The sequence below is a fragment of the Bubalus bubalis genome, chromosome 16, assembly GCF_019923935.1.
Source record: "Bubalus bubalis isolate 160015118507 breed Murrah chromosome 16, NDDB_SH_1, whole genome shotgun sequence".
NCBI lineage: Eukaryota > Metazoa > Chordata > Mammalia > Artiodactyla > Bovidae > Bubalus > Bubalus bubalis.
In genome coordinates, this window is record NC_059172.1 from 20978648 (window position 1) to 20996961 (window position 18314).

At 36.3% G+C, this 18314-nt stretch overlaps 1 protein-coding gene across 2 annotated transcripts in view; it reads right to left on the reverse strand.

Annotated features, from left to right (window-relative positions):
- The window catches only part of HIPK3 (homeodomain interacting protein kinase 3), an 81822-nt gene that overhangs the window by 56352 nt on the left and 7156 nt on the right, over nt 1–18314 (reverse strand). The window lies entirely within an intron of this gene.

Here is an 18314-nt window from a genome sequence, read left to right on the forward strand (position 1 = left end):
TCCATTTTAGTTAATTAGTGTTTCAGATATTTTGTGCATTGCATGAAAGGTTGGGACTAAACAGTTGAGAACCTTCATTCAATCAATATTTATGGACAAGCTACAATGGCTAAGATATAACCAAGGAACTGTACCAACTATTTTCCCTCCAAAAGAAAATGTACAGATCCTTAAGCTGTATACATCTAGCAAAAGTAAGCATTCTATTACCAATGTATCATTTATGAATCAATGATCAGAGCAGAAAATATATATTACACAAATGTTGTCATATTCCTTAAACTTAAAGCTCAAGAACTACCTTGGGAAAAAAAAAATCAATTGTAAAAATAAGTATGTAAGTCACTTTCATGATGTTCTCTTTAAAGTCCTTTTCACATCATCCCTGAACATGTATTAATAGTAAATTCCTTTACATTCAAATCAAAGTGATACAGTGGTTGTCCTTCTTCTTCTTTTTTTTTTTTTGGTCCAGTCCTCAGCAGTGAAAACACTGAGTCCTAACAACTGGATCACCAGGGAATTCCTAATACAATACCTTCCTGATGAACCCTTTCCTAGAACACATATACTCACCGCTCACGCTCCAGGCATGATATGACGTGACTGACATTGTTATAATTGTCAGTGTATAAAACAGTCTTTCTCCCTAGATCTAAAACAAAGTACTCAGAATATAAAGTTGGTTTTTAATAAATGTTGTTTGGGAATTGATTTCAAAATATTTCCATTCTTCTAAAAAATGGGACTTCCCTGGTGGTCCAGTGATTAAGACTCCTTGCTCCCAATGCAGGGGATGTGGGTTTGGTTCCTGGTTGGGGAACTAGATCCCATATGTGGCAACTAAGACCCAGAACAGTCAAATAAATAAATAAAATAACCAACAGATTGCCATTACAATATGTAATATATGCAGCACTTAAAATAATAAGAGCTACCACCTACTATGCAACAGTTTGACAAATGCTTTATTTGCAGTATTTTATGTAGTCCAAGTTTGCTGTTAAGAAAATTAAAGCTCAATGCATGCACACTAAGTTGCTTCAGTCATGTCCAACTCTCTGCGACCCTACAGACTTCAGCCCACCAAGCTCCTCTATCCATGGGATTCTTCAGGCAAAAATACTGGAGTGGGTTGCCATGCCCTCCTCCAGGGGATCTTCCCAACATAGGAATCGAACCTGCATCTCTTATGTCTCCTGCATCCTCTTATGTCTCCTGCATCGGCAGGCGGGTTTTTTACCACTATCGCCACCTGGGAAGCCCAAAGGGACTAGTTAATTGGTTCCAGGTCCTATACCTAAGGTGAAGTAAAATCAACAGGAAGATACACTGCCCCTTCAGGTAAAAGGCATAAATTTATGCCTCTTTCAACTTCCTAAACAATTCTTGTTACTACCACTTTCTTAAGTTGACCTGGCTTTAGTAAGAAATCAGCTACAAAAACTTATTACACAAATTAAGATTTGTTGTTCAACATGTATGAGAAATTGTAAACTGAAATCCTGGATCTAAACCTTTTCATCCATTTTTTTAAATTCTTCTTGGCATCTGTTCTATGCTGTTACTCAGGGGAGTTTTTCAAACTCCACCAATTTATCATCTTTTTAATGATGCAAAGCCACATCAATAACTCCTTCTGAACATATCAAGCTTGCTTGACACTGTGAAGCTCCCCACCCTCATCTTCAATAACTTAACATCACCATTCTTATTTCAAATCCCTTCTGTAACCCACAATCACAGAAACACACAGAATGACAGTCAATAAACAAAATTCCTAAAGTAGCAAGTGTAAATATACTAATAGATTTAGAGAAAAGCATGAACAAAAACAGGAGAGACAGGAAAATAATTTTTTTAATGGAACTAGTGAGCCTGGATAATCCCATGGACAGAGGAGCCTGATGGGCTACAGTCCATTGGGTCACGAAGACTCTGACACAACTGAAGTGATTTAGCACACATGCATGCATGTTCTCTGATCAAGAATCGGACAATTCAAATATGGTACAAGGTATTCATGGAGCACTATGTGCAAAGAGACACAACACTAAAAACCTAAACACCCATGCAAAAGGCATGAGTTACATACACTCTGATACACAGACCAACTAGAATCTTTTTGAAAAAGAATGAAAACAACCTATTTAACCTGCTGCAACCTGATTCCCAATACTGTAATATGAAAAAGGCAAAATTTAGGAAAATGTGTACTTTACAATAGATATTACCATATATGTTTAATTAAAGGGGGAATTCTATATCTATATTTTTGCACATATATTAGTATCTATACAAACATAAATAAGTTATAGGCTGCTTTGCCTTGGAGAATAGTAAGACTACTGGGGGCAATGAGAAAGATTTATTTTATATGTTCTTTTAACCACCTTATTTTTTACTTTGTACATGTATTAACTGTTCAAAAGTTTTTTAATCATCTGGAAACCTAATAAAATATATACACAAAAAAATTTCAACATGAAATAATATACCTGGGATATGCTTCAAACTAATAGAGAAGAGAAAGTGGATGGGGATATAGATAAAATGAGATTAGCCATAAATTATCATAGGAGCTTAATTTTAAGTAAAAAGGGGTCATCATACTATCCCGTCTCCTTTTGAATGCTTACATTTTTCCTTAATACAAAGTTCAGTAAAAATATATTTAAAATTTCAGAAAGATTCTTGTTCAGTAAGTCTGCAATGAGGTTCAAGTATCTATATGTGTACAAGTTCCCAAGGCCATTTAGATTCACACTAACATCTGAGAATCAATGATCTAGTCTGTACAAAAACCTAGGCAAATTCAAGTCTGACCAATTCAGGGCCTTCAAGTCTGAAACATCAGGTTGAAGTTCTAGAGAATAAAAGATATACCCTCCTAGGCCAATCCATACCATGTTAAACCAAGGTGTTATATGGACAACTTTATGCCATAAGGGTGGTACCATCTGCATATCTGAGGTTATTGATATTTCTCCCGGCAATCTTGATGCCAGCTAGTGGTTCATCCAGCCCAGCATTTCACATGATGTACTCTGCATATAAGTTAAATAAGCAGGGTGACAATATACAGCCTCGATGCACACCTTTCCCAATTTGGAACCAGTCTGTTGTTCCATGTCCGGTTCTAACTGTTGCTTCTTGACCTGCATACAGATTTCTCAGGATGCAGGTCAAGTAGTCTGGTATTCCCATCTCTTTAAGAATTTTCCACAGTTTATTGTGATCCACACAGTCAAAGGCTTTGGCACAGTCAATAAAGCAGAAGTAGATGTTTTTCTGGAACTCTCTTGCTTTTAATATGATCCAACCGGATGTTGGCAATCTGATCTCTGGTTTCTCTGGCTTTTCTAAATCCAGCTTGAACATCTGGAAGTTTACGGTTCACATACTGTTGAAGCCTGGCTTGGAGAATTTTGAGCATTACTTTGCTAGCGTGTGAGCTCAGCAAAGCCAAGAAGAACCAAAGATCCTCTTGATGAAAGTGAAAGAGGAAAGTGAAAAAGTTGGCTTAAAGCTCAACAATCAGAAAACTAAGATCATGGCATCCAGTCCCATCACTTCATGGCAAACAGACTGGAAAACAATGGCAACAGTGACAGACTTTATTTTGGGGGGCTCTAAAATCACTGCAGATGGTGACTGCAGCCATGAAATTAAAAGACGCTTGCTTCTTGGAAGAAAAGTTATGACCAAACTTGACAGCATATGAAAAAACAGAGATATTACTTTGCCAACAAAGGTCAATCTAGTCAAAGTTGTGATTTTTCCAGTAGTCATGAATGGATGTGAGAGGTGGACTATAAAAAAAGCTAAGGGCCGAAGAACTGATGCTTTTGAACTGTGGTGTTGGAGAAGACTCAAGAGTCCCTTCGACTGCAAGGAGATCAAACGAGTCAATCCTAAAAGAAATCAGTCCTGAATACTCATTGCAAGGACTGATGATGTAGCTAAAACTCCAATACTTTGGCCACCTGATATGAAGAACTGACTCATTGCAAAAGACCCTGATGCTGGTAAAGACTGAAGGCAGGAGAAGGGGATGACAGAGGATGAGATGGTTGGATGGCATCATCAACTCGATGGACACAAGTCTGAGCAAGCTCCAGGAGCTGGTGATACACAGGGAAGCAGGGAAGCCTGGCGTGCTGCAATCCATGGGGTTGCAAAGAGTCGGACATGACTGAGTGACTAAACTGAACATGGACAACAACCGAAAGCCAGATAATTTACCTGGAGATATTAAAGAAACTAATGCAATTTCTGAATCCAGCTGTCACTACTTTTCCTTTTCCAACATGCCAAGCCAGAAGGCAGACAATCAGCTTAATCCAAGGGCCAACTAAAGGAAGCTTAGAAAAAGTAATTACCTCTCACCAACACTGTGTGCTGGGGTACCAATCTCGAAAAGCATTTTAGAAAATTCTTTCTAAAACACAAGGTAGAAGTGTCACATAATTTACACAGCACATAAGAAAAAGGGGGGAGGGAGGGGGTAACGCTGGAGATAGTTGTTATAACAGACCACAAGAAAGGAACTCTAAATTACTAATCAAACTGACCACAGGTATTAAGTCTTTCCCTTCTCCCACCCACCATCACATTAACTCATAACCTGAGAGAAGTCTCTCATCCTTGGTGTTCATGAATTTTACTGAGCATAGTCGATACTCCCAGAAGCTGCTTAGGTTCCAAACACTGGTTTAGTTCACTACTACATATTTCCTATTATTTTTCATTGCCATACATACTGTCACACCTCTGCAGCTGTATTTCATAAACTCTGTCATTTGTTCTTACCATCTGACTAAGAAATGAAGTTTTGGAATACTACCCTTTTGAAAGCTGAAGCTACCTGTACAGGCACTCTGAGGACAGTCAAGCCTCTGGTAGAGCAACCATTAAGCTTGCATTCCTCAGGTTTAATAATCTCGTGTACTTGAACAGGCCTTATTTTCCCATTCCTCTAAAAACAATTTTAAGACTCATCTGATATCTATCTAAATTCTTCACATCCTTTTACAATTACTGAAACAGCAATGTAACCAATGTTGATAACCAAACCACCACTAACCATAAAGAGATAGTTTCTTTTTTCTTATAATAATACATTATAATATAATAATATTATTATACAATATCGGACCCTCTGAAAAGGGAGGGAGGGAGCAGAGATAGAAATACTTTGAACATCTTGCATGCTCATGTCACTTCAGTCATGTCTGACTCTTCACAACTCAATGGACTGTACCCCTTAGGCTCCTCTGACCATGGGATTCTCCAGGCAAGGATACTGGAATGGGTTGCCATGTCCTCCTCCAGGGATCTTCCCGGCCCAGGAATCAAACCCGCATCTCCTGAGTCTCCTGCATTGCAGGTGGATTCTTTACCCACTGAGCCAATATGAAAATTCTGGGTCATTTTCTGCCAAACTTAAACATGGTACTATGTAATCAGGTTCTTATTTAAAATATTCTATCAAAAATATATTTAATGCCTTGCATTCTCCTTACTCAACTTTCTTCTTCTACTTGTTCAAACTTCATTAATTTTTTTTCTTTAAACTGTGGTAAAATATACATAACATAAAATTTACCATTTTTAAGTGTACAGCTCAGTGGCATTAAAGTTACTCCCACTATTGTGCAACCATCACCATCATCCATATCCAGAACTTTTTTCCCTCTTCTGAACTAAAATTCTACCCATTAAACAACTGTCCATTGTCCCCTCTCACTAGCCCCTGGCAACCAGCATTCTATACTCTACATTTACAATTCTGACTACCCATGAGTTTAGTTATTCATTTATCCTTTTCAGATCAGATCAGTCGCTCAGTCGTGTCCAACTCTTTGCGACCCCATGAATCGCAGCACGCCAGGCCTCCCTGTCCATCACCGACTCCCGGGGTTCACTGAGACTCACGTCCATCGAGTCAGTGATGACTGGCTTATTCCACTTAGCGTAATGTCCACGAGGTTCATCCATGTTGCAGCATGTGTCAGAATTTTCTTTTTAAAGCTAATATCCCACTGATGTTTATGCCGTATTTTTATCCATTCAGTCATCTAAAGATACATGGGTTGCTTCTACCTTTCAACTACTGTGAATAATGCTGCTGTGGACATGAATGTACAAACATCTCTGCAAGACTTTGTTATCAGAGTCTTACACTACTTCTGCATTCTTCACTAAGTCTAGCACAGAGTTAAACGAATAAAGACTCAAGGTGTTCTACAGTTTCACACATTTTCACTTATTTTTTTATATGATATTGCAAACACTAGTTTTATCACAACTCTAATTTTTGTACAAATGACTGATTCATTAGGTCTGACAAAGAGATCAAAGGAGACAGAAGTCTTCAAGGTAACAATACTGTCTCTAATCTAGTTTCATGTAAATAATAAATTGTTCCAGTTTGGTTTATGCACAGACTTAAAAGCTTTGTTTTCATAAATATACTTAGAAAAGGTTTCCATTTTTTTCCACTTTTAAAATATTTTCATTCAGAAACATTTTTACGATATTTGTAACTGGACACCATGCAATCAATATCAGAACTTCATTTCCATTTCAACTGAGAATTCGTCAACATTTTATTGAGGGATAAAAGGACCTTCTTCTTAAGAGCTTTAAAGCTGAAGGACAAGATATCAAACATAGAGAAGAATGCTAAAGACAAGTATCACACAACTTGACTTAGAGTGACTGAAAAAAGCTATTAACTGCACAACTATTTATTATTGTAATGCCACTTTAACCATCTTATCTTGGATTAGCTCATAAATGTAACTTTAAAATTAATATTAGTTTATTGTATAGATTTTCTAAAACATCACCCCCTAAAATAATTATGATGATACCACAAATGAAAACCTTTTCCAAACACTGTATTATTTGGGCAGAAGTTTGAATTCCTGTTAACTGACCTAATTGTCAACATATATTTCAAATGATAAATGAGTTAATAATCTATGAGAGTATTTTAATGTCTAAAAAACTCGCAGAGATTAATTAATTCACATATATCCAGAGAAAAACAAGGCCCCAAAAGATACATGCACCCCGGTATTCACCGCAGCACTGTTTACAATGGCCAAGACACGCAAACAACTTCAATGTCCATCTACAGGAAAGGATCGAGAAGATTTGGTGTATATATATACATATGCACACACATATACACACACACAACAGAATACTACTCAGTCAGTAAAAAGAATGAAATAAGGTCGTTTGCCGCAATATAGATGGATCCAGAGAGTGTCATACTGAGAGAAGTCAGTCATACAGAGAAGGAAAAACATCACATCTCATCCCTTATATGTGGAATCTAAAAAGAAGTGATACAAATGAACTTACGTACAAAACAGAAAGAGACTCACAGAAAACTAACTCATGGCTGCCAGGGGGAAGGGACAGTTAAGGACTTTGGGAAGGTCATGTACACACTGCTATATTTAAAGTGGATAACCAACAAAAACCTATTGTTTAGCACATGGAACTCTGCTCAACGTTATGCGCCAGCCTGGATGGGAAGGGGGTCTGGGGCAGAATGGATACATGACTATGTACGGCCGAGACCCTTCACTGTTCACCTCAAAGTATCACAACACTGTTAACCGGCTACACCCCAATACAAAATATTTTTAGTATTTTAAAAAATAAAAAAGAAGAAGGTAAAAGCACTAATCAAACAAACAAAAACAGGTAAAATAATGTTCACTGCTGCAGAGGAACAAAATTTTGAAGCAATCGTCAGAAAAGGAATGGATATAGTTGTTTTGACTTTTTCATACAACACACAACTGTGGCTTATAGCACAATCATCATATACTTCTGTACTGCAAAAAGAAAACAATTATAAGGTTAAGACACTAATTAAGATACTATCACAATTTCAAAGATGTTAAAACGTGGGGAAAATTGTGCATGTTAGAATTAAAGACATGCAGCAAAGCGAATTAATGTAAATTACACATAACATGGATAAATCTCAGAACAATGTAAAACAAGAAACAAGTTGCAGAAAAACATGTATTATTTATTTAAAGTCAATAGCAAACAAACCTATATTGTGTTTTTAGATACATTAAGTATGTGGCAAAAGTATAAAATCATGCACAGAAATTATAACATGCCAAGAAGAAAGGGAAAAGGAGAGACTTCAACTGCAGGAACTGTTTTGTACCCAGGGTGGCAGCTGCACAGGAACTGGTTCTTTTATTCTCTATACTTTCACAGCCTAAATGTACATTAATTTTAAATACAGAAGGAAAAAAACGTACCAGAGAAGAGGATATCCTCTTTAATTTTAAGAGCTAGAACATATATAACCATTTTAGATATATTTTATTAGCTTATTCAGTCAGCCATACACTATTTCATCCCATTCTTTCAATTTTTAAATTTTTCTTTCAATTCAAGTAAAAATATTTAGGAGGAGGAAGATTTAACAATGAAGCATTTTTTTCATCAATGAGCTCCTTCTGGGAAAAGGCAAACACATGTATACATATAGCTATATTACTAATGAGGGCAGTAACAAGGATATACGGTGCACACAGGTAGCAAAAAAAGGGGATGATTAACCTATGCCTGAAAGAACACAGGATTCACTAAGAAGTTAACCTGAGCTAGATTTTGAAGGATGATGGAAAGAAGTCTGCTACTTAGGAAGGATATTCCAATAGCACAAACCAATAGCTCGTGTAAGAGAAGAGACTAATGAAAAATATGACACATTGGCTTTGTGTGGCTAGAACAGGGGCCCATAAATTACAGTCAGCCAAATTCCACCCAGACTATTTTTGTATGGCCCACAAGCTAAGAATGTCTTTTATATTTTTAAAGCTTTAAAAAAAAAAGAAAAAATGCACGCAACCGGGATCATATGCCACTTGCAAAGCCTAAATTATTTCCCATTCAGCCCTTTAAGAAATTTGCCAACCTCTGCTCTAGAACATACTTGCTGCCAGGGGCAGCTGGAGAAAAAGATTCTCTTGAGAAGAAGAAAGACAACTTTAAAAAGAAAAATCACAAAGAACTTCATCTTCCATACTAAGAAGCTATGGGTGATGAGGTGTCTCTGAAATGTTTTAAATAGGAAATCAATATAATCATATTTGCGTTTTTTAATCTTATTTGTATTTTAGAAAGATAACTCAGGAAAATTTGTGAACAATAAACTGGAAAGAGACGATAATGGAAATAACAGTTGAAAGACTACCCTAATAATCCAGATAATAGCTGATCAGAGTCTGAGCAAAGGCAGAAGTAATGGAGTGAGAGAGTGCTGATTACCAATAGTGATAGGTGACCAGGAGATAAGAGCCACAGAACTTGGTGAGGATGAAGGAAGTGTCACAATCATGCTTCTGACTTGAAAAAATGATAACTAAATGTGCACCAAAAAATTATTTTAAAGGATAAATGAGAGAGGAAAAATTGAATTCAATTTTAGATACGCTGAGTTTGAGGTACCTTATGACTGAGCCCAATTAAATGCAGATTCTTACAAAAAGGCCTACATTCGAGTAGTTTACTTAGGAAGCTATCCCATGGGGCACAAGTAAGCAACATGGGATAATTAGGAAAGAGGGAAAAGCAATAAATGTAAAGGAATGATGGAATTAAAAATTAACTACTTGGCAACAACCGTAATAATTGATTCAAACAAGAATTATCAATGGGTGCAAAAACTAGTGGGTAAGAAAAAGAATGAATATATGTATAACTGAATCACTTTGCTGTATACCTTAAACTAACACAATGCTGTAAATCAACTATACTCCAATAAGATTTAAAAAAAAAATGGTGAAAGTTTCAAGAACAGGATATCATTCTTGGGAGACAATTCACCATGGATCTCTCATGCTTCTCCGTGTCTTGTAAGCAGGGACACTGAATGCCTTTGTTTTGGAGTCTCTTCTCAAGGATATTTGTATACTGAACAGCTTTGGAAAGTAGAGATAGCGTCTTCCTGAGCAAAGAGCAGGCTGCTTCATGCCAAGATAATGACTCCCTCCTGCACGCATGTCAGGCAGGTTCACTGCCCCTTACGAAAAATTTGTGTTTTCCAAACCTGGGGTGCCACTCCTGCAGTGCAGCTCCTCTTGGCCCTGTTTGCATCACCCTGTGGGAACTGAGCTGGGGAAACAGAGGAAATACTGAGCCGCTGACTACTACTATTGCTCAGTAAGTAAGAAATAAGAAAGTCCTTTATCTCTTACCTGAGTCTGTCTTCTGCAGCAGCCATTCCTAATCTGTTAGTTTGCAAGACCTTTCATAGTTCTTGACAATCACATATTTTTAAAGTACATTCCCACAAGATACATATTAATCAAAAAGAAGAAACGGGCAGATGTCACATTAATCGGGTGATCAATGTTAAAATCTCTAGTAATGGGCTATATTGCCATCAGTGACTCCATGTATGATGTATTGAGAGGAATATATTTCACTGTGCTACTTCTAAGCACAAGAAAACAAACATCCAGGTTGACGGCCATTCTACAAAACAACTAGCAGTATTCTTCAAAATGTCAGTATCAGGAAACAACAAAAAGACTGAGAAACTTTCCAGATTACAGAAAACAGAGATATAAAACAAAACAGCCTTTGCTTTTATGGAAGAGAAATTAGGGGTATATGGACATCAAGTTTGCAACGCACTCTCAAAAAGTTCAGGGGGAAAAAAAACACAGATAGAGAGAGGAAAAGGTAAATGCAAATGGCGTAAAAGTGTTAACATTTGAAGCATCCAGGTGAAAAAATACACAGGAATTCTTTGTACTATTCTTGCAAATTTTCTGTAGGTCTGAATTTTTGTCAAGTGACAATGCTTTTCTTGTACAAGGCTGCTCTTCAAGCGTTACTCATTTAAGAATGAACTGCTTAGGTATGGCCTCAGTTCAGTTCAGTTCAGTTCAGTTGCTCAGTCATGTCCGACTCTTTGCGACCCCATGAATCTCAGCACGCCGGGCCTCCCTGTCCATCACCAACTCCCAGAGTTCACTCAGACTCACGTCCATCGAGTTAGTGATGCCATCCAACCATCTCATCCTCTGTCGTCCCCTTCTCCTCCTGCCCCCAATCCCTCCCAGCATCAGAATCTTTTCCAATGAGTCAACTCTTCGCATGAGGTAGTCAAAGTATTGGACCTTCAGCTTCAGCATCAATCCTTCCAATGAACACCCACGACTGATCTCCTTTAGAAAGGACTGGTTGGATCTCCTTGCAGTCCAAGGGACTCTCAAGAGTCTTCTCCAACACCACAGTTCAAAAGCATCAATTCTTCGGTGCTCAGCTTTCTTCACAGTCCAACTCTCACATCCATACATGACCACTGGAAAAACCATAGCCTTGACTAGACAAACCTTTGTTGGCAAAGTAATGTCTCTGCTTTTGAATATGCTATCTAGGTTGGTCATAACTTTCCTTCCAAGGAGTAAGCGTCTTTTAATTTCATGGCTGCAGTCACCATCTGCAGTGATTTTGGAGCCCAAAAAAATAAAGTCTGATACTGTTTCCACTGTTACCCCATCTATTTCCCATGAAGTGATGGGACCAGATATCATGATCTTAGTTTTCTGAATGTTGAGCTTTAAGCCAACTTTTTCACTCTTTCACTTTCATCAAGAGGCTTTTTAGTTCCTCTTCACTTTCTGCCATAAGGGTGGTGTCATCTACATATCTGAGGTTATTGATATTTCTCCCGGCATCTTGATTCCAGCTTGTGCTTCTTTCAGTCCAGCGTTTCTCATGATGTACTCTGCATAGAAGTTAAATAAGCAGGGTGACAATATACAGCCTTGACGTACTCCTTTTCCTATTTGGAACCAGTCTGTTGTTCCATGCCCAGTTCTAACTGTTGCTTCCTGACCTGCATATAGGTTTCTCAAGAGGCAGGTCAGGTGGTCTGGTATTCCCATCTCTTTCAGAATTTTCCACAGTTTATTGGGATCCACACAGTCACAGGCTTTGGCATAGTCAATAAAGCAGAAATCAATGTTTTTCTGGAACGCTCTTGATTTTTGATGATCCAGCAGATGTTGGCAATTTGATCTCTGGTTCCTCTGCCTTTTCTAAAACCAGCTTGAACATCTGGAAGTTCACGGTTTACTTGCTGAATCCTGGCTTGGAGAATTTTGAGCATTACTTTACTAGCGTATGGTCTAGATCACCTAGAATTGTCAGGCACAAAGCAAGTCCCTGGGATCATGTGCCCCCATTAATAAAAAAGTATTCGTAAGCAGTGACGGGAAATCTTTTCATTAAAATATATTACTTAATTCACACTTGCTTTTCAAGCTTTGGGTCATTATGTAACTTCTTCAATCAACAGAGACTAAAACTATTTAGTATTTCACTATGTGGTCCAATAAATTGACAATAAAAGAGTCTTTTTATTCTTCAAAGACAGAGAACCTTAGTACTAGTCTAAACAAGGTTCTACAACAGGAATTAGAAAATGAAACTATATGACTAGCAATATTTAGTCAATAAAAAGTAGTATCTAGTCACGCTTTCATTTTTCAATTACTTTGTTTAAAGTACATATTTATAAAAAACAAAACAACAAGTCTTCTTAAAAATAAAAGACAGGGTATGCCAGAAAATAAGTTTTCAGTGTGAATAGTAAGTTTAACTCTTCACTGGCCATTTTTAATATCTATATTATTAAAGAGGTCACTGTGCATATTATATCCAGGAGATTACTGATACTAAAACATTTCATGTAAGAAAATGCATATACATGAACCACTTCAAATTGTAAAGCTTCATAAAATAAACCTGCTGTCTCAGGTACCTACAAAACATTTATTTGAAAACACTAAAGTCTTGGGTATTTTCCAGCAGTATTGTGAACAAAGCATCTAGGGAATGTGTTGACTATAACACAAATCAGCATGTTAAATAACAAGCTTCATCTGACTTAGCAAAACATTCCAACTTTTGGAACAGAAAGTGATCCGTTGGACATTTCAAAGCTGCTAGAATTCACCCTGCCAATACAAGTCTTTAGAAAGGCTAGAAGAGAGTTAATGAAAAACAGTATTTAAGAACTACATTTTCTAAAGCATACAAATCTCTAGATTTTTTTGAAGCTATGCAAAAATCAAAACTCAGAAATAGAAATATTGACAGAAAAGCTGACTAAAAGTGAAAAGTTTCTCTGAAGAACTTTTTTTATTGAAATAAACTTTAAGATTCATAATTCAAATCTAGTTTATAAAACAAGTACAAAAGAAAATTTCCTTAAATTCATCACACAATATCTACTAATGCCAGTACCTACCAATGGATTATTAGAAAAATTAAACAGCCTTACATCTTTAGGTTATGAATAAAAATAACTCTCTTCTAGAAAGCCAAATGAATTGTTTTCCACTTTGTAGGAAAGTCTGTCCCAAAAGAATCACTACAAAACTTTTCTTATTAAAACAAAAATCCATGTAACCAACTGTTAAAGCATGAATATCTCCTAACCTAAAACACCTCTGAAACAATTCAGAGGAAGGTGAATCATAGATTAATAATTTGATCAAACATCCACTGCTGATCAACCAAAATAAAGAAAAAAAAAAAATGCTGCTGACAAGTTAAGGCTTTTATAAGAGATAAGAGTTCAAAGTTCTAAATGAACATTTATAGAATTAAAGGTCAAGTTCTACAAAAATTTTCTAAATTATGGGCTATGCTAAATAAACAGTTTTAAGATTCTCTTTCTGTACAGTGTTCTTCATACATAACTAAGAGTACTATCACTCAAGAGTTATATATACTACATGAGTTGGAAGTCTAAAAACTAGTGTGAAGTGAGAACAGTAGCTGCCCACCACCATGCACACACTAATAACAGTTTTGTATTTCTAAGAGCTGAAGAGACAAATATTTACAGTTGCTTAAGCTTGATTTTAGTACTTTTGGTTTTGAAAAATCTTTATGAAAGACATTTTAGGGCTTGAAAAAATAAACTGGAACAAAAAAGTCAATTCCTTGTTCTTTCCAAATTATGTTAAGACCCTGTACGTTCCTGATGTGACCTACACTGCTAAATTCATAGTTTTTTTTCTTCCTATAATTATGTTCTCTCTCTTCATAGCTGGTTGCCAGATACGCCATTTTATAGAAAAGTCCTTTTTGAGGAATTTAGTGAAGTACCTTCAAATACTTTTCTAAGTAAAGAAACTTTAGTTTCAAATTTTAAATGTCATATACATCTTGTGAAGATGATCTTTCACAATGGCATCAGGAAATCCTGCACTTCTGGAATCTCTATGGTATCAAGTGAGAAACAATAGAAGGAACAGAAATGAGACTATATTAAGAAAAACAAAGATCTCACTCTTATTCTCATGACAAATTTGAGGAAGAGGACAGGGCAGAAATTTACAATGGATATCCTTAAGAAAGCCAGAAAAAAACTAAAGAACAAAGCAATTCATAAAGCCTTACAGAGGAAAAACAATCAGCTTCTCAAAAGTACTCTTAGAGGACGCTGAATTCTTAGAACTATTACAACTGCTTCTGTTTGGCTCTGACTACCTCTAACTTCTTAAAGTGACACGTTGTTGGGCTGCATGTAATAAGCTGTGAACTAAAACTGCAGATTTATATCCATTTAGCAAGCGTCACACAAACATTTATTTCTTCCACAACAAGCTCACAGAAACATTGAAAAAAATGTGTTATATCAGTGTAAAAAGCCACAGTGTCATATAGGATACCATATAACTATATGTATCAGAATTATAATGATAAGAAAAACTCAAGATTTATCTGGCTAAAGAGTTTTCTTAACGACAGTAATGCATTAAAAGATAAAAACATGATTAAGAAAGTTTAATTCAAAAAATTTTTAACTCAAAGAAACAGACTCACAAATATAACAGACTTGTGGTTGTTAAGTGGGCAGGGGCAATGAATCGAGAGTGGGGACTGCAGTGCAAACTATTATACACAGCATTGGTAAACAGAAAGGTCCTACTATATACAACAGGGTATGCAGTATATTCAATATCTATATTCAATAGTCTATAATAAATCATAATGGAAAATATGAAAAAATGATATGTATGTATATATATACGTACAAACAAATCATTTTGCTATACATCAGAATTAACACAACACTGTTAATCAACTATACTTCAATAAAATAAATTTTTTAAAAAAGAAAGTAATTCAGATTTAAGTTGCCTGTAATAGCTAACACATTTTTGCCTAAATAATTTATTTTATTTTATTTATTTTTGGCTGTGCTAAAGCGAGCAGGGGTTACTCTCCTTTGCATTGGGCAGGCTTCTTATTTGCAGCAGCTTTTGTTGTGGAGTACAGGCTTGAGGAAAGCTGGCTTCGCTGGCTGCAGCACATGGGCTCAAAAGTCGCGTTTCCCTCTAGAGCACAAGCTCAATAGCTGCAGCCAAGGGGCTGAGCTGCTCTGCTGCATGTGGGATCTTCCTGGATCAGGGATCAAACTTGAGTCTCCTGTAAAGGTGCACGGATTCTTTACCACTGAACCACCAGGAAAGCCCCCTAATTTTTAAGTTCAAAATTAAGGCTAGCTACTGATTCCATGGCATAAAACAAAAACACACTAAATCATTCGAAAATGACCACAAAGTAGTTATAGCTTACTGATGAGAAATTTATCCTCCAGATAATAACTAAAAATTTCTTATTGGCAAAACTGACCTCATGCCATTTTTCAGGCAATTGCGTAAGAGGCTAGATAGAATCTCAGATGTAAAACTAATGATTACATATTAACTATACATGATGAATATGCCAAAATGGTCATATTACAACGTTATAACTTAAATGTTATTTATTCATAGAAGCCTTGCAAATTCAAAGAGTAAAAATTATCACTAAGCCTTATCGTTACTTGAAATCAGATGGCTAGAATGAGTGGACTAATCTGTGACATTTAACATTTTGCACAAAAACATTTCCTTCAGTCATTCTAATGTATGCTTCATTACATGCTTATAATCATAATACATGTATAACCTGATATCAATTTGTTCTCTTACAGGATATCTTTACTCTTATTTTAAACAGCAGCATAATATTCTACCACATATGCATATCTAAGTTGCTAGACTGCTTTTTTCCCAGTTTTTTCACATTTATAAAGTTGTAAATATTTTCATATAGCTTTTATACATACTTTATTTTCTTAATATGGATTTCCAAAAAAGAGACTTAATAAAAACTGAAAGATTTTGTTTTGCAAAGCACAGTTTTGGCTGTGTGTCTTGTTTTTAGTAGTATTTTTTTTAATGCACTCATCAGAAAAAAAATAGTTTAAGACTTAAAGTTTCAAACATTAAAACCACAATAGAAAATGAATATGAATACCAAAAAGAAAATGCAGAAAAAGGAACAAATTTGGAAATAAGATTATCAATTAAGTTTGAGCTACCTGTACAGGAAAAATAGGGAGTTCAGGAGACAATTCAGAAGATGAGCTACAAGAAGCTCAGAACTGAATAGTGACTGGATGCAATCATCTGGAGGGATACACAAACCATGAATAAGAGAAAACTACTGGAGAGCTTAGTGGGAGTAACTTCACTAGAGTGGCATGGACAGAGAGCTACATTGTCAAGTAGAGGCTAGAGTACACATTAAGAAATGCGGAAGAAATAGAGTAGGGAAGATAGGTCCACAGACCTGTGGAGGCACAATTAAAAGATGCCTGTTTAAGGCTGAAGAAAAGAGGTCAAGAAAAAGAGGGAGACTGAAGTTACTGGATAGGTTCAAGATGCTGAAAAACATTTTAGGATGAAATCCACAAAAGAGAATAGGGAGTAGTCTTGGAGGAAAAGAGGTATTTCTTTTCTTGAGAGAGTAGTGGAAAAACAACATGGGTAATCGTAAAAGTTATACTCAGAAGTAAAGGGTTGGAAATCTGCAAGAAGTTGATGTCTGTTGACCTCTACCTAAAAACAAACTCATTTGCTAGAATTAAGGAGGTGAGGGGAAAAGTAGTGTTTTGAGAAGTCAAATGGGTCTTTGATACATTCACAATTGCTTCGTCAGGTACCAGTCAAGCTACTCAATAAAGTATGCCAGTATTTGACTACTTTTATGGTTTATGACTACTTTTATTGGAGAAGGAAATGGCAACCCATTCCAGTACTCTAGGCTGGAAAACTCCCATGGACGGAGGAGCCTGGTAGACTACAGTCCATGGGGTCACGCAAGTTGGAGATGACTGAGTGACTTCACTATCACACTATCAATGATAATTATATTTGACTCCCAAATGTCAAGCAGGCAGTTGAGGAGATATAAAAACCTTTGAGACATGGTCTCTGACCAAGGAACAGTTTAGATATGATTTTATATTTTTTTAATGTAATCTTTCCCCTACAATGGAATATATTGTTATTTTATAAAAATAGGTTATAAATTGAGGTATTTCATTTTCTTCCAATCAGATTAATAGGAAACAATTTCAAGCTAGATATACCTTCAGATATGAGATATTTTTAAAGTGATTTTCCAAGTTTCAATGCAGCCACTAGAAATACTTCCAGCACTGTCACACTAGGCTTGGGGCAACTGACAAGGCAAGCATTCCAACTAGTTTCTACTCAAAAGCTATTAGGAAACCAATTATGCTATAGTCCCTAACACTCTGAGTAGGCTTCCATACAGAAAACAATTTTAGAGAATTCCCTGGTGGTCCAGGGGTTAGGACTCACAACTTTCACTGCGGGGGCCTGGGTTCAATCCCTGGTCGGGGAACTAAGATCCTGCAAGATATACAGTGTGGCCAAAAAGAAAAAGAATTCCATTTTAAATACACATGTATAAAATATCAAAATGTTACCAAATTGTCAAAGTTCATTAAGAATTTATCATACACAATCGTAATAGGAGAAACACAATACAACACTTGCCTTTTGCATGACTAGTTTTAAGGACCTCAACATAAGACAGACTTGATTTACACAAATTAAGTACACAAATAATATACCTTCTGAAGAGTGGTTTCAAGATGAGTTATAGCCAGAAATTTCAATATTTTTAAAAGTACCTTAAAATGAAATTAAAAGATGCTTACTGCTTGGAAGGAAAGTTATGACCAACCCAGATAGCATATTGAAAAGCAGAGATATTACTCTGCCAACAAAGGTCCGTCTAGTCAAGGCTATGGTTTTTCCAGTGGTCATGTATGGCCGAGAGAGTTGGACTGTGAAGAAAGCTGAGCGCCGAAGAATTGATGCTTTTGAACTGTGGTGTTGGAGAAGACTCTTGCGAGTCTCTTGGACTGCAAGGAG